The sequence below is a fragment of the Mobula hypostoma genome, chromosome 12 (assembly GCF_963921235.1).
Source record: "Mobula hypostoma chromosome 12, sMobHyp1.1, whole genome shotgun sequence".
Taxonomy (NCBI): Eukaryota; Metazoa; Chordata; class Chondrichthyes; order Myliobatiformes; family Myliobatidae; genus Mobula; species Mobula hypostoma.
This window is the reverse complement of record NC_086108.1, coordinates 15,135,193-15,151,084: the sequence shown is the minus strand read 5'-3', so window position 1 is coordinate 15,151,084 and position 15,892 is coordinate 15,135,193. Positions and strand designations below refer to the sequence as shown.

At 54.7% G+C, this 15,892-nt stretch overlaps 1 protein-coding gene across 6 annotated transcripts in view; it reads right to left on the bottom strand.

Moving 5' to 3' along the window:
- LOC134354623 (roquin-1-like) overlaps nt 1-15,892 on the bottom strand; it is a 174,185-nt gene that overhangs the window by 41,153 nt on the left and 117,140 nt on the right. The gene's annotated exons all lie outside the window — the stretch shown is intronic.

Genomic DNA, 15,892 nt, shown 5'->3' with positions numbered 1-15,892 from the left:
GCCCAGAGTCAACCATTCATCCCCAACCTGGCCCAGAGTCAACCATTCATCCCGAACCTGGCCCAGAGACAACCATTCATCCCCAACCTGGTCCAGAGTCAACCATTCATCCCCAACCTAGCCCAGAGTCAACTATTCATCCCCAACCTGGCCCAGAGTCAACTATTCATCCCCAACCTGGCCCAGAGTCAACCATTCATCCCCAACCTGGCCCAGAGTCAACAATTCATCCCCAACCTGGCCCAGAGTCAACTATTCATCCCCAACCTGGCCCAGAGTCAACTATTCATCCCCAACCTGGCCCAGAGTCAACCATTCATCCCCAACCTGGTCCAGAGTCAACCATTCATCCCCAACCTGGCCCAGAGTCAACTATTCATCCCCAACCTGGCCCAGAGTCAACTATTCATCCCCAACCTGGCCCAGAGTCAACTATTCATCCCCAACCTGGCCCAGAGTCAACCATTCATCCCCAACCTGGGCCAGAGTCAACCATTCATCCCCAACCGGGCCCAGAGTCAACCATTCATCCCCAAAACCTGGCCCAGAGTCAACCATTCATCCCCAACCTGGCCCAGAGTCAACCATTCATCCCCAACCTGGCCCAGAGTCAACTATTTATCCCCAACCTGGCCCAGAGTCAACCATTCATCCCCAACCTGGCCCAGAGTCAACTATTCATCCCCAACCTGGCCCAGAGTCAACTATTCATCCCCAACCTGGCCCAGAGTCAACTATTCATCCCCAACCTGGCCCAGAGTCAACCATTCATCCCCAACCTGGTCCAGATTCAACCATTCATCCCCAACCTGGCCCAGAGTCAACCATTCATCCCCAACCTGGCCCAGAGTCAACTATTCATCCCCAACCTGGCCCAGAGTCAACTATTCATCCCCAACCTGGCCCAGAGTCAACCATTCATCCCCAACCTGGCCCAGAGTCAACCATTCATCCCCAACCTGGCCCAGAGTCAACCATTCATCCCCAACCTGGCCCAGAGTCAACCATTCATCCCCAACCTGGCCCAGAGTCAACCATTCATCCCCAACCTGGCCCAGAGTCAACTATTCATCCCCAACCTGGCCCAGAGTCAACTATTCATCCCCAACCTGGCCCAGAGTCAACCATTCATCCCCAACCTGGCCCAGAGTCAACCATTCATCCCCAACCTGGCCCAGAGTCAACCATTCATCCCCAACCTGGCCCAGAGTCAACTATTCATCCCCAACCTGGCCCAGAGTCAACCATTCATCCCCAACCTGGCCCAGAGTGAACAATTCATCCCCAACCTGGCCCCTAGTCAACCATTCATCCCCAACCTGACCCAGAGGACATTGTCGAACCCCAGTCTGGCCCAGAGTCAACCATTCATCCCCAGCCTGGTCCAGAGTCAACCATTCATCCCCAACCTGGCCCAGAGTCAACCATTCATCCCCAACCTGGCCCAGAGTCAACCATTCATCCCCAACCTGGCCCAGAGTCAACCATTCATCCCCAACCTGGCCCAGAGTCAACTATTCATCCCCAACCTGGCCCAGAGTCAACCATTCATACCCAACCTGGCCCAGAGTCAACCATTCATCCCCAACCTGGCCCAGAGTCAACCATTCATCCCCAACCTGGCCCAGAGTCAACTATTCATCCCCAACCTGGCCCAGAGTCAACCATTCATCCCCAACCTGGCCCAGAGTCAACCATTCATCCCCAACCTAGCCCAGAGGGTAGTGTTCATCCCCAACCTGGCCCAGAGTCAAGTATTCATCCCCAACCTGGCCCAGAGTTAATTATTCATCCCCAACCTGGCCGAGAGTCATCCATTCATCCCCAACCAGGCCCAGAGTCAACTATTCATCCCCAACCTGGCCCAGAGTCAACTATTCATCCCCAACCTGGCCCAGAGTCAACCATTCATCCCCAAACCTGGCCCAGAGTCAACAATTCATCCCCAACCTGGCCCCTAGTCAACCATTCATCCCCAAACTGGCCCAGAGTGAACCATTCATCCCTAACCTGGCCCAGAGTCAACTATTCATCCCCAACCAGGCCCAGAGTCAATTATTCATTCCCAACCTGGCCCAGAGTCAACCATTCATCCCCAACCTGGCCCAGAGTCAACTATTCATCCCCAACCTAGCCCAGAGGGTAGTTTTCATCCGCAACCTGGCCCAGAGGACATTGTTGAACCCCAGTCTGGCCCAGAGTCAACCATTCATCCCCAGCCTGGTCCAGAGTCAAGCATTCATCCCCAACCTGGCCCAGAGGGCATTATTCAATCATAGCCTGGTCCAGAGTCAACCATTCATCCCCAACCTGGTCCAGAGTCAACCATTCATCCCCAACCTGGCCCATAGTCAACCATTCATCCCCAACCTGGCCCAGAGTCAACCATTCATCCCCAACCTGGCCCAGAGTCAACCATTCTTCCCCAACCTGGCCCAGAGTCAACCATTCATCCCCAACCTGGCCCAGAGTCAACTATTCATCCCCAACCTGGCCCAGGGTGAACTATTCATTACCAACCTGGCCCCGAGTCAACCGTTTGTCCCCAGCCTGGCCCAGAGTCAACTATTCATCCCCAATCTGGTCCAGAATCAACCATTCATCCCCAACCTGGCCCAGAGTCAACTATTCATCCCCAACCTGGCCTGGAGTCAACCATTGATCCCCAACCTGGCCCAGAGTCAACCATTCATCCCCAACCTAGCCCAGAGGGTAGTGTTCATCCCCAACCTGGCCCAGAGTCAACTATTCATCCCCAACCTGGCCCAGAGTCAACTATTCATCCCCAACCTGGCCCAGAGTCAACTATTCATCCCCAACCTGGCCCAGAGTCAACCATTCATCCCCAAACCTGGCCCAGAGTCAACAATTCATCCCCAACCTGGCCCCTAGTCAACCATTCGTCCCCAACCTGGCCAAGAGTCAACCATTCATCCCCAACCTGGCCCAGAGTCAACTATTCATCCCCAACCTGGCCCAGAGTTAATTATTCATCTCCAACCTGGCCCAGAGTCAACCATTCATCCCCAACCTGGCCCAGAGTCAACTATTCATCCCCAACCTGGCCCAGAGTCAACCATTCATCCCCAAAACCTGGCCCAGAGTCAACCATTCATCCCCAACCTGGCCCAGAGTCAACTATTCATCCCCAAGCAGGCTCAGAGTCAATTATTCATTCCAAACCTGGCCCAGAGTCAACCATTCATCCCCAACCTAGCCCAGAAGGTAGTGTTCATCCCAAACCTGGCCCAGAGGACATTGTCGAACCCCAGTTTGGCCCAGAGTCAACCATTCATCCCCAGCCTGGTCCAGAGTCAACCGTTCATCCCCAACCTGGCCCAGAGTCAACCGTTCATCCCCAACCTGGCCCAGAGTTAACCATTCATCCCCAACCTGGCCCAGAGTCAACTATTCATCCCCAACCTGGCCCAGAGTCAACCATTCATCCCCAACCTGGCCCAGAGTCAACCATTCATCCCCAAAACCTGGCCCAGAGTCAACCATTCATCCCCAACCTGGCCCAGAGTCAACTATTCATCCCCAACCTGGCCCAGAGTCAACTATTCATCCCCAACCTAGCCCAGAGGGTAGTGTTCATCCCCAACCTGGCCCAGAGGACATTGTTGAACCCCAGTCTGGCCCAGAGTCAACCATTCATCCCCAGCCTGGTCCAGAGTCAACCATTCATCCCCAACCTGGCCCAGAGTCAACCGTTCATCCCCAACCTGGCCCAGAGTTAACCATTCATCCCCAACCTGGCCCAGAGTCAACCATTCATCCCCAACCCTGGGCCAGAGTCAACTATTCATCCCCAACCTGGCCCAGAGTCAACCATTCATCCCCAACCTGGCCCAGAGTCAACCATTCATCCCCAAAACCTGGCCCAGAGTCAACCATTCATCCCCAACCTGGCCCAGAGTCAACTATTCATCCTCAACCTGGCCCAGAGTCAACCATTCATCCCCAACCTGGCCCAGAGTCAACCATTCATCCGCAACCTAGCCCAGAGGGTAGTGTTCATCCCCAACCTGGCCCAGAGTCAAGTATTCATCCCCAACCTGGCCCAGAGTTAATTATTCATCCCCAACCTGGCCGAGAGTCATCCATTCATCCCCAACCAGGCCCAGAGTCAACTATTCATCCCCAACCTGGCCCAGAGTCAACCATTCATCCCCAACCTGGCCCAGAGTCAACTATTCATCCCCAACCAGGCCCAGAGTCAACTATTCATCCCCAACCAGGCTCAGAGTCAATTATTCATTCCAAACCTGGCCCAGAGTCAACCATTCATCCCCAACCTAGCCCAGAAGGTAGTGTTCATCCCCAACCTGGCCCAGAGGACATTGTCGAACCCCAGTTTGGCCCAGAGTCAACCATTCATCCCCAGCCTGGTCCAGAGTCAACCGTTCATCCCCAACCTGGCCCAGAGTCAACCGTTCATCCCCAACCTGGCCCAGAGTTAACCATTCATCCCCAACCTGGCCCAGAGTCAACTATTTATCCCCAACCTGGCCCAGAGTCAACCATTCATCCCCAACCTGGCCCAGAGTCAACCATTCATCCCCAAAACCTGGCCCAGAGTCAACCATTCATCCCCAACCTGGCCCAGAGTCAACTATTCATCCCCAACCTGGCTCAGAGTCAACCATTCATCCCCAACCTAGCCCAGAAGGTAGTGTTCATCCCCAACCTGGCCCAGAGGACATTGTCGAACCCCAGTCTGGCCCAGAGTCAACCATTCATCCCCAGCCTGGTCCAGAGTCAACCATTCATCCCCAACCTGGCCCAGAGTCAACCATTCATCCCCAACCTGGCCCAGAGTCAACCATTCATCCCCAACCTGGCCCAGAGTCAACCATTCATCCCCAACCTGGCCCAGAGTCAACCATTCATCCCCAACCTGGCCCAGAGTCAACTATTCATCCCCAACCTGGCCCAGAGTCAACTATTCATCCCCAACCTGGCCCAGAGTCAACCATTCATCCCCAAACCTGGCCCAGAGTCAACCATTCATCCCCAAACCTGGCCCAGAGTCAACAATTCATCCCCAACCTGGCCCAGAGTCAACCATTCATCCCCAACCTGGCCCAGAGTCAACCATTCATCCCCAACCTGGCCCAGAGTCAACTATTCATCCCCAACCTGGCCCAGAGTTAATTATTCATCCCCAACCTGGCCCAGAGTCAACCATTCATCCCCAACCAGGCCCAGAGTCAACTATTCATCCCCAACCTGGCCTAGAGTCAACTATTCATCCCCAACCTGGCCCAGAGTCAACTATTCATCCCCAACCTGGCCCAGAGTCAACCATTCATCCCCAACCTGGCCCAGAGTCAACTATTCATCCCCAACCTGGCCCAGAGTTAATTATTCATCCCCAACCTGGCCGAGAGTCATCCATTCATCCCCAACCAGGCTCAGAGTCAACTATTCATCCCCAACCTGGCCCAGAGTTAATTATTCATCCCCAACCTGGCCCAGAGTCAACCATTCATCCCCAACCTGGCCCAGAGTCAACTATTCATCCCCAACCTGGCCCAGAGTCAACCATTCATCCCCAAAACCTGGCCCAGAGTCAACCATTCATCCCCAACCTGGCCCAGAGTCAACTATTCATCCCCAACCAGGCCCAGAGTCAACTATTCATGCCCAACCAGGCTCAGAGTCAATTATTCATTCCAAACCTGGCCCAGAGTCAACCATTCATCCCCAACCTAGCCCAGAAGGTAGTGTTCATCCCCAACCTGGCCCAGAGGACATTGTCGAACCCCAGTTTGGCCCAGAGTCAACCATTCATCCCCAGCCTGGTCCAGAGTCAACCGTTCATCCCCAACCTGGCCCAGAGTCAACCGTTCATCCCCAACCTGGCCCAGAGTTAACCATTCATCCCCAACCTGGCCCAGAGTCAACTATTCATCCCCAACCTGGCCCAGAGTCAACCATTCATCCCCAACCTGGCCCAGAGTCAACCATTCATCCCCAACCTGGCCCAGAGTCAACCATTCATCCCCAACCTGGCCCAGAGTCAACCATTCATCCCCAACCTGGCCCAGAGTCAACTATTCATCCCCAACCTGGCTCAGAGTCAACCATTCATCCCCAACCTAGCCCAGAAGGTAGTGTTCATCCCCAACCTGGCCCAGAGGACATTGTCGAACCCCAGTCTGGCCCAGAGTCAACCATTCATCCCCAGCCTGGTCCAGAGTCAACCATTCATCCCCAACCTGGCCCAGAGTCAACCGTTCATCCCCAACCTGGCCCAGAGTCAACCATTCATCCCCAACCTGGCCCAGAGTCAACCATTCATCCCCAACCTGGCCCAGAGTCAACTATTCATCCCCAACCTGGCCCAGAGTCAACCATTCATCCCCAACCTGGCCCAGAGTCAACCATTCATCCCCAAAACCTGGCCCAGAGTCAACCATTCATCCCCAACCTGGCCCAGAGTCAACTATTCATCCTCAACCTGGCCCAGAGTCAACCATTCATCCGCAACCTAGCCCAGAGGGTAGTGTTCATCCCCAACCTGGCCCAGAGTCAACTATTCATCCCCAACCTGGCCCAGAGTTAATTATTCATCCCCAACCTGGCCGAGAGTCATCCATTCATCCCCAACCAGGCCCAGAGTCAACTATTCATCCCCAACCTGGCCCAGAGTCAACCATTCATCCCCAACCTGGCCCAGAGTCAACTATTCATCCCCAACCAGGCCCAGAGTCAACTATTCATCCCCAACCAGGCTCAGAGTCAATTATTCATTCCAAACCTGGCCCAGAGTCAACCATTCATCCCCAACCTAGCCCAGAGGGTAGTGTTCATCCCCAACCTGGCCCAGAGGACACTGTCGAACCCCAGTCTGGCCCAGAGTCAACCATTCATCCGCAACCTGGCCGAGAGTCAACCATTCATCCCCAACCAGGCCCAGAGTCAACTATTCATCCCCAACCTGGCCCAGAGTCAACCATTCATCCCCAACCTGGCCCAGAGTCAACCATTCATCCCCAACCTGGCCCAGAGTCAACCATTCATCCCCAACCTGGCCCAGAGTCAACCATTCATCCCCAACCTGGCCCAGAGTCAACCATTCATCCCCAACCTGGCCCAGAGTCAACCATTCATCCCCAACCAGGCCCAGAGTCAACTATTCATCCCCAACCTGGCCCAGAGTCAAGTATTCATCCCCAACCTGGCCCAGAGTCAACCATTCATCCCCAAACCTGGCCCAGAGTCAACCATTCATTCCCAAACCTGGCCCAGAGTCAACAATTCATCCCCAACCTGGCCCAGAGTCAACCATTCATCCCCAACCTGGCCCAGAGTCAACCATTCATCCCCAACCTGGCCCAGAGTCAACTATTCATCCCCAACCTGGCCCAGAGTTAATTATTCATCCCCAACCTGGCCCAGAGTCAACCATTCATCCCCAACCAGGCCCAGAGTCAACTATTCATCCCCAACCTGGCCTAGAGTCAACTATTCATCCCCAACCTGGCCCAGAGTCAACTATTCATCCCCAACCTGGCCCAGAGTCAACCATTCATCCCCAAACCTGGCCCAGAGTCAACTATTCATCCCCAACCTGGCCCAGAGTTAATTATTCATCCCCAACCTGGCCGAGAGTCAACCATTCATCCCCAAACAGGCCCAGAGTCAATTATTCATCCCCAACCTGGCCCAGAGTTAATTATTCATCCCCAACCTGGCCCAGAGTCAACCATTCATCCCCAACCTGGCCCAGAGTCAACTATTCATCCCCAACCTGGCCCAGAGTCAACCATTCATCCCCAACCTGGCCCAGAGTCAACCATTCATCCCCAACCTGGCCCAGAGTCAACTATTCATCCCCAACCAGGCCCAGAGTCAACTATTCATCCCCAACCAGGCCCAGAGTCAATTATTCATTCCAAACCTGGCCCAGAGTCAACCATTCATCCCCAACCTAGCCCAGAAGGTAGTGTTCATCCCCAACCTGGCCCAGAGGACATTGTCGAACCCCAGTTTGGCCCAGAGTCAACCATTCATCCCCAGCCTGGTCCAGAGTCAACCGTTCATCCCCAACCTGGCCCAGAGTCAACCGTTCATCCCCAACCTGGCCCAGAGTTAACCATTCATCCCCAACCTGGCCCAGAGTCAACTATTTATCCCCAACCTGGCCCAGAGTCAACCATTCATCCCCAACCTGGCCCAGAGTCAACCATTCATCCCCAAAACCTGGCCCAGAGTTAACCATTCATCCCCAACCTGGCCCAGAGTCAACTATTCATCCCCAACCTGGCTCAGAGTCAACCATTCATCCCCAACCTAGCCCAGAAGGTAGTGTTCATCCCCAACCTGGCCCAGAGGACATTGTCGAACCCCAGTCTGGCCCAGAGTCAACCATTCATCCCCAGCCTGGTCCAGAGTCAACCATTCATCCCCAACCTGGCCCAGAGTCAACCGTTCATCCCCAACCTGGCCCAGAGTCAACTATTCATCCCCAACCTGGCCCAGAGTCAACCATTCATCCCCAACCCTGGGCCAGAGTCAACTATTTATCCCCAACCTGGCCCAGAGTCAACCACTCATCCCCAACCTGGCCCAGAGTCAACCATTCATCCCCAAAACCTGGCCCAGATTCAACCATTCATCCCCAACCTGGCCCAGAGTCAACTATTCATCCTCAACCTGGCCCAGAGTCAACCATTCATCCCCAACCTGGCCCAGAGTCAACCATTCATCCCCAACCTAGCCCAGAGGGTAGTGTTCATCCCCAACCTGGCCCAGAGTCAAGTATTCATCCCCAACCTGGCCCAGAGTTAATTATTCATCCCCAACCTGGCCCAGAGTCAACCATTCATCCCCAACCAGGCCCAGAGTCAACTATTCATCCCCAACCTGGCCCAGAGTCAACCATTCATCCCCAACCTGGCCCAGAGTCAACTATTCATCCCCAACCAGGCCCAGAGTCAACTATTCATCCCCAACCAGGCCCAGAGTCAACTATTCATCCCCAACCAGGCTCAGAGTCAATTATTCATTCCAAACCTGGCCCAGAGTCAACCATTCATCCCCAACCTAGCCCAGAAGGTAGTGTTCATCCCCAACCTCGCCCAGAGGACATTGTCGAACCCCAGTTTGGCCCAGAGTCAACCATTCATCCCCAGCCTGGTCCAGAGTCAACCGTTCATCCCCAACCTGGCCCAGAGTCAACCGTTCATCCCCAACCTGGCCCAGAGTCAACCATTCATCCCCAACCTGGCCCAGAGTCAACTATTCATCCCCAACCTGGCCCAGAGTCAACCATTCATCCCCAAAACCTGGCCCAGAGTCAACCATTCATCCCCAACCTGGCCCAGAGTCAACCATTCATCCCCAACCTGGCCCAGAGTCAACCATTCATCCCCAACCTGGCTCAGAGTCAACCATTCATCCCCAACCTAGCCCAGAAGGTAGTGTTCATCCCCAACCTGGCCCAGAGGACATTGTCGAACCCCAGTCTGGCCCAGAGTCAACCATTCATCCCCAGCCTGGTCCAGAGTCAACCATTCATCCCCAACCTGGCCCAGAGTCAACCGTTCATCCCCAACCTGGCCCAGAGTTAACCATTCATCCCCAACCTGGCCCAGAGTCAACCATTCATCCGCAACCTGGCCGAGAGTCAACCATTCATCCCCAACCAGGCCCAGAGTCAACTATTCATCCCCAACCTGGCCCAGAGTCAAGTATTCATCCCCAACCTGGCCCAGAGTCAACCATTCATCCCCAAACCTGGCCCAGAGTCAACCATTCATTCCCAAACCTGGCCCAGAGTCAACAATTCATCCCCAACCTGGCCCCTAGTCAACCATTCATCCCCAACCTGGCCAAGAGTCAACCATTCATCCCCAACCTGGCCCAGAGTCAACTATTCATCCCCAACCTGGCCCAGAGTTAATTATTCATCCCCAACCTGGCCCAGAGTCAACCATTCATCCCCAACCAGGCCCAGAGTCAACTATTCATCCCCAGCCTGGCCCAGAGTCAACTATTCATCCCCAACCTGGCCCAGAGTCAACTATTCATCCCCAACCTGGCCCAGAGTCAACCATTCATCCCCAACCTGGCCCAGAGTCAACTATTCATCCCCAACTTGGCCCAGAGTTAATTATTCATCCCCAACCTGGCCGAGAGTCAACCATTCATCCCCAAACAGGCCCAGAGTCAATTATTCATCCCCAACCTGGCCCAGAGTCAACTATTCATCCCCAACCTGGCCCCGAGTCAACCATTCATCCCCAACCTGGCCCAGAGTCAACTATTCATCCCCAACCTGGCCCAGAGTCAATTATTCATCCCCAACCTGGCCCAGAGTCAACCATTCATCCCCAAACAGGCCCAGAGTCAATTATTCATCCCCAACCTGGCCCAGAGTCAACTATTCATCCCCAACCTGGCCCCGAGTCAACCATTCATCCCCAACCTGGCCCAGAGTCAACTATTCATCCCCAACCTAGCCCAGAGGGTAGTGTTCATCCCCAACCTGGCCCAGAGGACATTGTTGAACCCCAGTCTGGCCCAGAGTCAACCATTTATCCCCAGCCTGGTCCAGAGTCAAGCATTCATCCCTAACCTGGCCCAGAGTCAACCATTCATCCCCAAAACCTGGCCCAGAGTCAACCATTCATCCCCAACCTGGCCCAGAGTCAACCATTCATCCCCAACCTGGCCCAGAGTCAACCATTCATCCCCAACCTAGCCCAGAAGGTAGTGTTCATCCCCAACCTGGCCCAGAGGACATTGTCGAACCCCAGTTTGGCCCAGAGTCAACCATTCATCCCCAGCCTGGTCCAGAGTCAACCATTCATCCCCAACCTGGCCCAGAGTCAACCGTTCATCCCCAACCTGGCCCAGAGTCAACCATTCATCCCCAACCTGGCCCAGAGTCAACCGTTCATCCCCAACCTGGCCCAGAGTCAACCATTCATCCCCAGCCTGGTCCAGAGTCAACCATTCATCCCCAACCTGGCCCAGAGTCAACCATTCATCCCCAACCTGGCCCAGAGTCAACCATTCATCCCCAACCTGGCCCAGAGTCAACTATTCATCCCCAACCTGGCCCAGAGTCAACCATTCATCCCCAACCTGGCCCAGAGTCAACCATTCATCCCCAACCTGGCCCAGAGTCAACCATTCATCCCCAACCTGGCCCAGAGTCAACCATTCATCCCCAACCTGGTCCAGAGTCAACCATTCATCCCCAACCTGGCCCAGAGTCAACTATTCATCCCCAACCTGGCCCAGAGTCAACTATTCATCCCCAACCTGGCCCAGAGTCAACCATTCATCCCCAACCTGGCCCAGAGTCAACTATTCATCCCCAACCTAGCCCAGAGTCAACTATTCATCCCTAACCTGGCCCAGAGTCAACCATTCATCCCCAACCTGGCCCAGAGTCAACCATTCATCCCCAACCTGGCCCAGAGTCAACTATTCATCCCCAACCTGGCCCAGAGTCAACTATTCATCCCCAACCTGGCCCAGAGTCAACCATTCATCACCAACCTGGGCCAGAGTCAACCATTCATCCCCAACCTGGCCCAGAGTCAACCATTCATCCCCAAAACCTGGCCCAGAGTCAACCATTCATCCCCAACCTGGCCCAGAGTCAACCATTCATCCCCAACCTGGCCCAGAGTCAACTATTTATCCCTAACCTGGCCCAGAGTCAATTATTCATCCCCAACCTGGCCCAGAGTCAACCATTCATCCCCAACCTGGCCCAGAGTCAACCATTCATCCCCAACCAGGCCCAGAGTCAACCATTCATCCCCAACCTGGCCCAGAGTCAACTATTCATCCCCAACCTGGCCCAGAGTCAACCATTCATCCCCAACCTGGCCCAGAGTCAACCATTCATCCCCAACCTGGCCCAGAGTCAACCATTCATCCCCAACCTGGCCCAGAGTCAACCATTCATCCCCAACCTGGCCCAGAGTCAACCATTCATCCCCAACCTGGCCCAGAGTCAACTATTCATCCCCAACCTGGCCCAGAGTCAACTATTCATCCCCAACCTGGCCCAGAGTCAACCATTCATCCCCAACCTGGCCCAGAGTCAACAATTCATCCCCAACCTGGCCCAGAGTCAACTATTCATCCCCAACCTGGCCCAGAGTCAACTATTCATCCCTAACCTGGCCCAGAGTCAACCATTCATCCCCAACCTGGTCCAGATTCAACCATTCATCCCCAACCTGGCCCAGAGTCAAGTATTCATCCCCAACCTGGCCCAGAGTCAACTATTCATCCCCAACCTGGCCCAGAGTCAACTATTCATCCCCAACCTGGCCCAGAGTCAACCATTCATCCCCAACCTGGCCCAGAGTCAACCATTCATCCCCAACCTGGCCCAGAGTCAACCATTCATCCCCAACCTGGCCCAGAGTCAACCATTCATCCCCAACCTGGCCCAGAGTCAACCATTCATCCCCAACCTGGCCCAGAGTCAACTATTCATCCCCAACCTGGCCCAGAGTCAACCATTCATCCCCAACCTGGCCCAGAGTCAACTATTCATCCCCAACCTGGCCCAGAGTCAACTATTCATCCCCAACCTAGCCCAGAGTCAACTATTCATCCCTAACCTGGCCCAGAGTCAACCATTCATCCCCAACCTGGTCCAGAGTCAACCATTCATCCCCAACCTGGCCCAGAGTCAACCATTCATCCCCAACCTGGCCCAGAGTCAACTATTCATCCCCAACCTGGCCCAGAGTCAACTATTCATCCCCAACCTGGCCCAGAGTCAACCATTCATCCCCAACCTGGCCCAGAGTCAACCATTCATCCCCAACCTGGCCCAGAGTCAACCATTCATCCCCAACCTGGCCCAGAGTCAACCATTCATCCCCAACCTGGCCCAGAGTCAACCATTCATCCCCAACCTGGCCCAGAGTCAACTATTTATCCCTAACCTGGCCCAGAGTCAATTATTCATCCCCAACCTGGCCCAGAGTCAACCATTCATCCCCAACCTGGCCCAGAGTCAACCATTCATCCCCAAAACCTGGCCCAGAGTCAACCATTCATCCCCAACCTGGCCCAGAGTCAACTATTCATCCCCAACCTGGCCCAGAGTCAACCATTCATCCCCAAACCTGGCCCAGAGTCAACAATTCATCCCCAACCTGGCCCCTAGTCAACCATTCATCCCCAACCTGGCCCAGAGTCAACTATTCATCCCCAACCTTGCCCAGAGGGTAGTGTTCATCCCCAACCTGGCCCAGAGGACATTGTTGAACCCCAGTCTGGCCCAGAGTCAACCATTCATCCCCAGCCTGGTCCAGAGTCAAGCATTCATCCCTAACCTGGCCCAGAGTCAACTGTTCATCCCCAACCTGGCCCAGAGTGAACCATTCATCCCCAAAACCTGGCCCAGAGTCAACCATTCATCCCTAACCTGGCCTAGAGTCAACTATTCATCCCCAACTAGGCCCAGAGTCAATTATTCATTCCCAACCTGGCCCAGAGTCAACCATTCATCCCCTACCTAGCCCAGAAGGTAGTGTTCATCCCCAACCTGGCCCAGAGGACATTGTCGAACCCTAGTCTGGCCCAGAGTCAACCATTCATCCCCAGCCTGGTCCAGAGTCAACCATTCATCCCCAACCTGGCCCAGAGTCAACCATTCATCCCCAACCTGGCCCAGAGTCAACCATTCATCCCCAACCTGGCCCAGAGTCAACCATTCATCCCCAACCTGGCCCAGAGTCAACCATTCATCCCCAGCCTGGTCCAGAGTCAACCATTCATCCCCAACCTGGCCCAGAGTCAACCATTCATCCCCAACCTGGCCCAGAGTCAACCATTCATCCCCAACCTGGCCCAGAGTCAACTATTCATCCCCAACCTGGCCCAGAGTCAACTATTCATCCCCAACCTGGCCCAGAGTCAACCATTCATCCCCAACCTGGCCCAGAGTCAACCATTCATCCCCAACCTGGCCCAGAGTCAACCATTCATCCCCAAAACCTGGCCCAGAGTCAACCATTCATCCCCAACCTGGCCCAGAGTCAACTATTCATCCCCAACCAGGCCCAGAGTCAATTATTCATCCCCAACCTGGCCCAGAGTCAACCATTCATCCCCAACCTAGCCCAGAAGGTAGTGTTCATCCCCATCCTGGCCCAGAGGACATTGTCGAACCCTTGTCTGGCCCAGAGTCAACCATTCATCCCCAGCCTGGTCCAGAGTCAACCATTCATCCCCAACCTGGCCCAGAGTCAACCGTTCATCCCCAACCTGGCCCAGAGTTAACCATTCATCCCCAACCTGGCCCAGAGTCAACCATTCATCCCCAACCTGGCCCAGAGTCAACCATTCATCCCCAGCCTGGTCCAGAGTCAACCATTCATACCCAACCTGGCTCCGAGTCAACCATTCATCCCCAACCTGGCCCAGAGTCAACCATTCATCCCTAACCTGGGCCAGAGTCAAGCATTCATCCCCAACCTGGCCCAGAGTCAACTATTCATCCCCAACCTGGCCCAGAGTCAACCATTCATCCCCAACCTGGCCCAGAGTCAACCATTCATCCCCAACCTGGCCCAGAGTCAACTATTCATCCCCAACCTGGCCCAGAGTCAATTATTCATCCCCAACCTGGCCCAGAGTCAACCATTCATCCCCAACCTAGCCCAGAAGGTAGTGTTCATCCCCAACCTGGCCCAGAGGACATTGTCGAACCCTCGTCTGGCCCAGAGTCAACCATTCATCCCCAGCCTGGTCCAGAGTCAACCATTCATCCCCAACCTGGCCCAGAGTCAACCATTCATCCCCAACCTGGCCCAGAGTCAACAATTCATCCCCAACCTGGCCCAGAGTCAACCATTCATCCCCAACCTGGCCCAGAGTCAACCATTCATCCCCAGCCTGGTCCAGAGTCAACCATTCATCCCCAACCTGGCCCAGAGTCAACCATTCATCCCCAACCTGGCCCAGAGTCAACCATTCATCCCCAACCTGGCCCAGAGTCAACTATTCATCCCCAACCTGGCCCAGAGTCAACTATTCATCCCCAACCTGGCCCAGAGTCAACCATTCATCCCCAACCTGGCCCAGAGTCAACCATTCATCCCCAAAACCTGGCCCAGAGTCAACCATTCATCCCCAACCTGGCCCAGAGTCAACTATTCATCCCCAACCTGGCCCAGAGTCAATTATTCATTCCCAACCTGGCCCAGAGTCAACCATTCATCCCCAACCTAGCCCAGAAGGTAGTGTTCATCCCCAACCTGGCCCAGAGGACATTGTCGAACCCCAGTCTGGCCCAGAGTCAACCATTCATCCCCAGCCTGGTCCAGAGTCAACCATTCATCCCCAACCTGGCCCAGAGTCAACCGTTCATCCCCAACCTGGCCCAGAGTTAACCATTCATCCCCAACCTGGCCCAGAGTCAACCATTCATCCCCAACCTGGCCCAGAGTCAACCATTCATCCCCAACCTGGCCCAGAGTCAACCATTCATCCCCAACCTGGTCCAGAGTCAACCATTCATCCCCAACCTGGCCCAGAGTCAACTATTCATCCCCAACCTGGCCCAGAGTCAACCATTCATCCCCAACCTGGCCCAGAGTCAACCATTCATCCCCAACCTGGCCCAGAGTCAACCATTCATCCCCAACCTGGCCCAGAGTCAACCATTCATCCCCAACCTGGCCCAGAGTCAACCATTCATCCCCAACCTGGCCCAGAGTCAACTATTCATCCCCAACCTGGCCCAGAGTCAACTATTCATCCCCAACCTGGCCCAGAGTCAACCATTCATCCCCAACCTGGCCCAGAGTCAACTATTCATCCCCAACCTGGCCCAGAGTCAACTATTCATCCCCAACCTGGCCCAGAGTCATCTATTCATCCCCAACCTGGCCCAGAG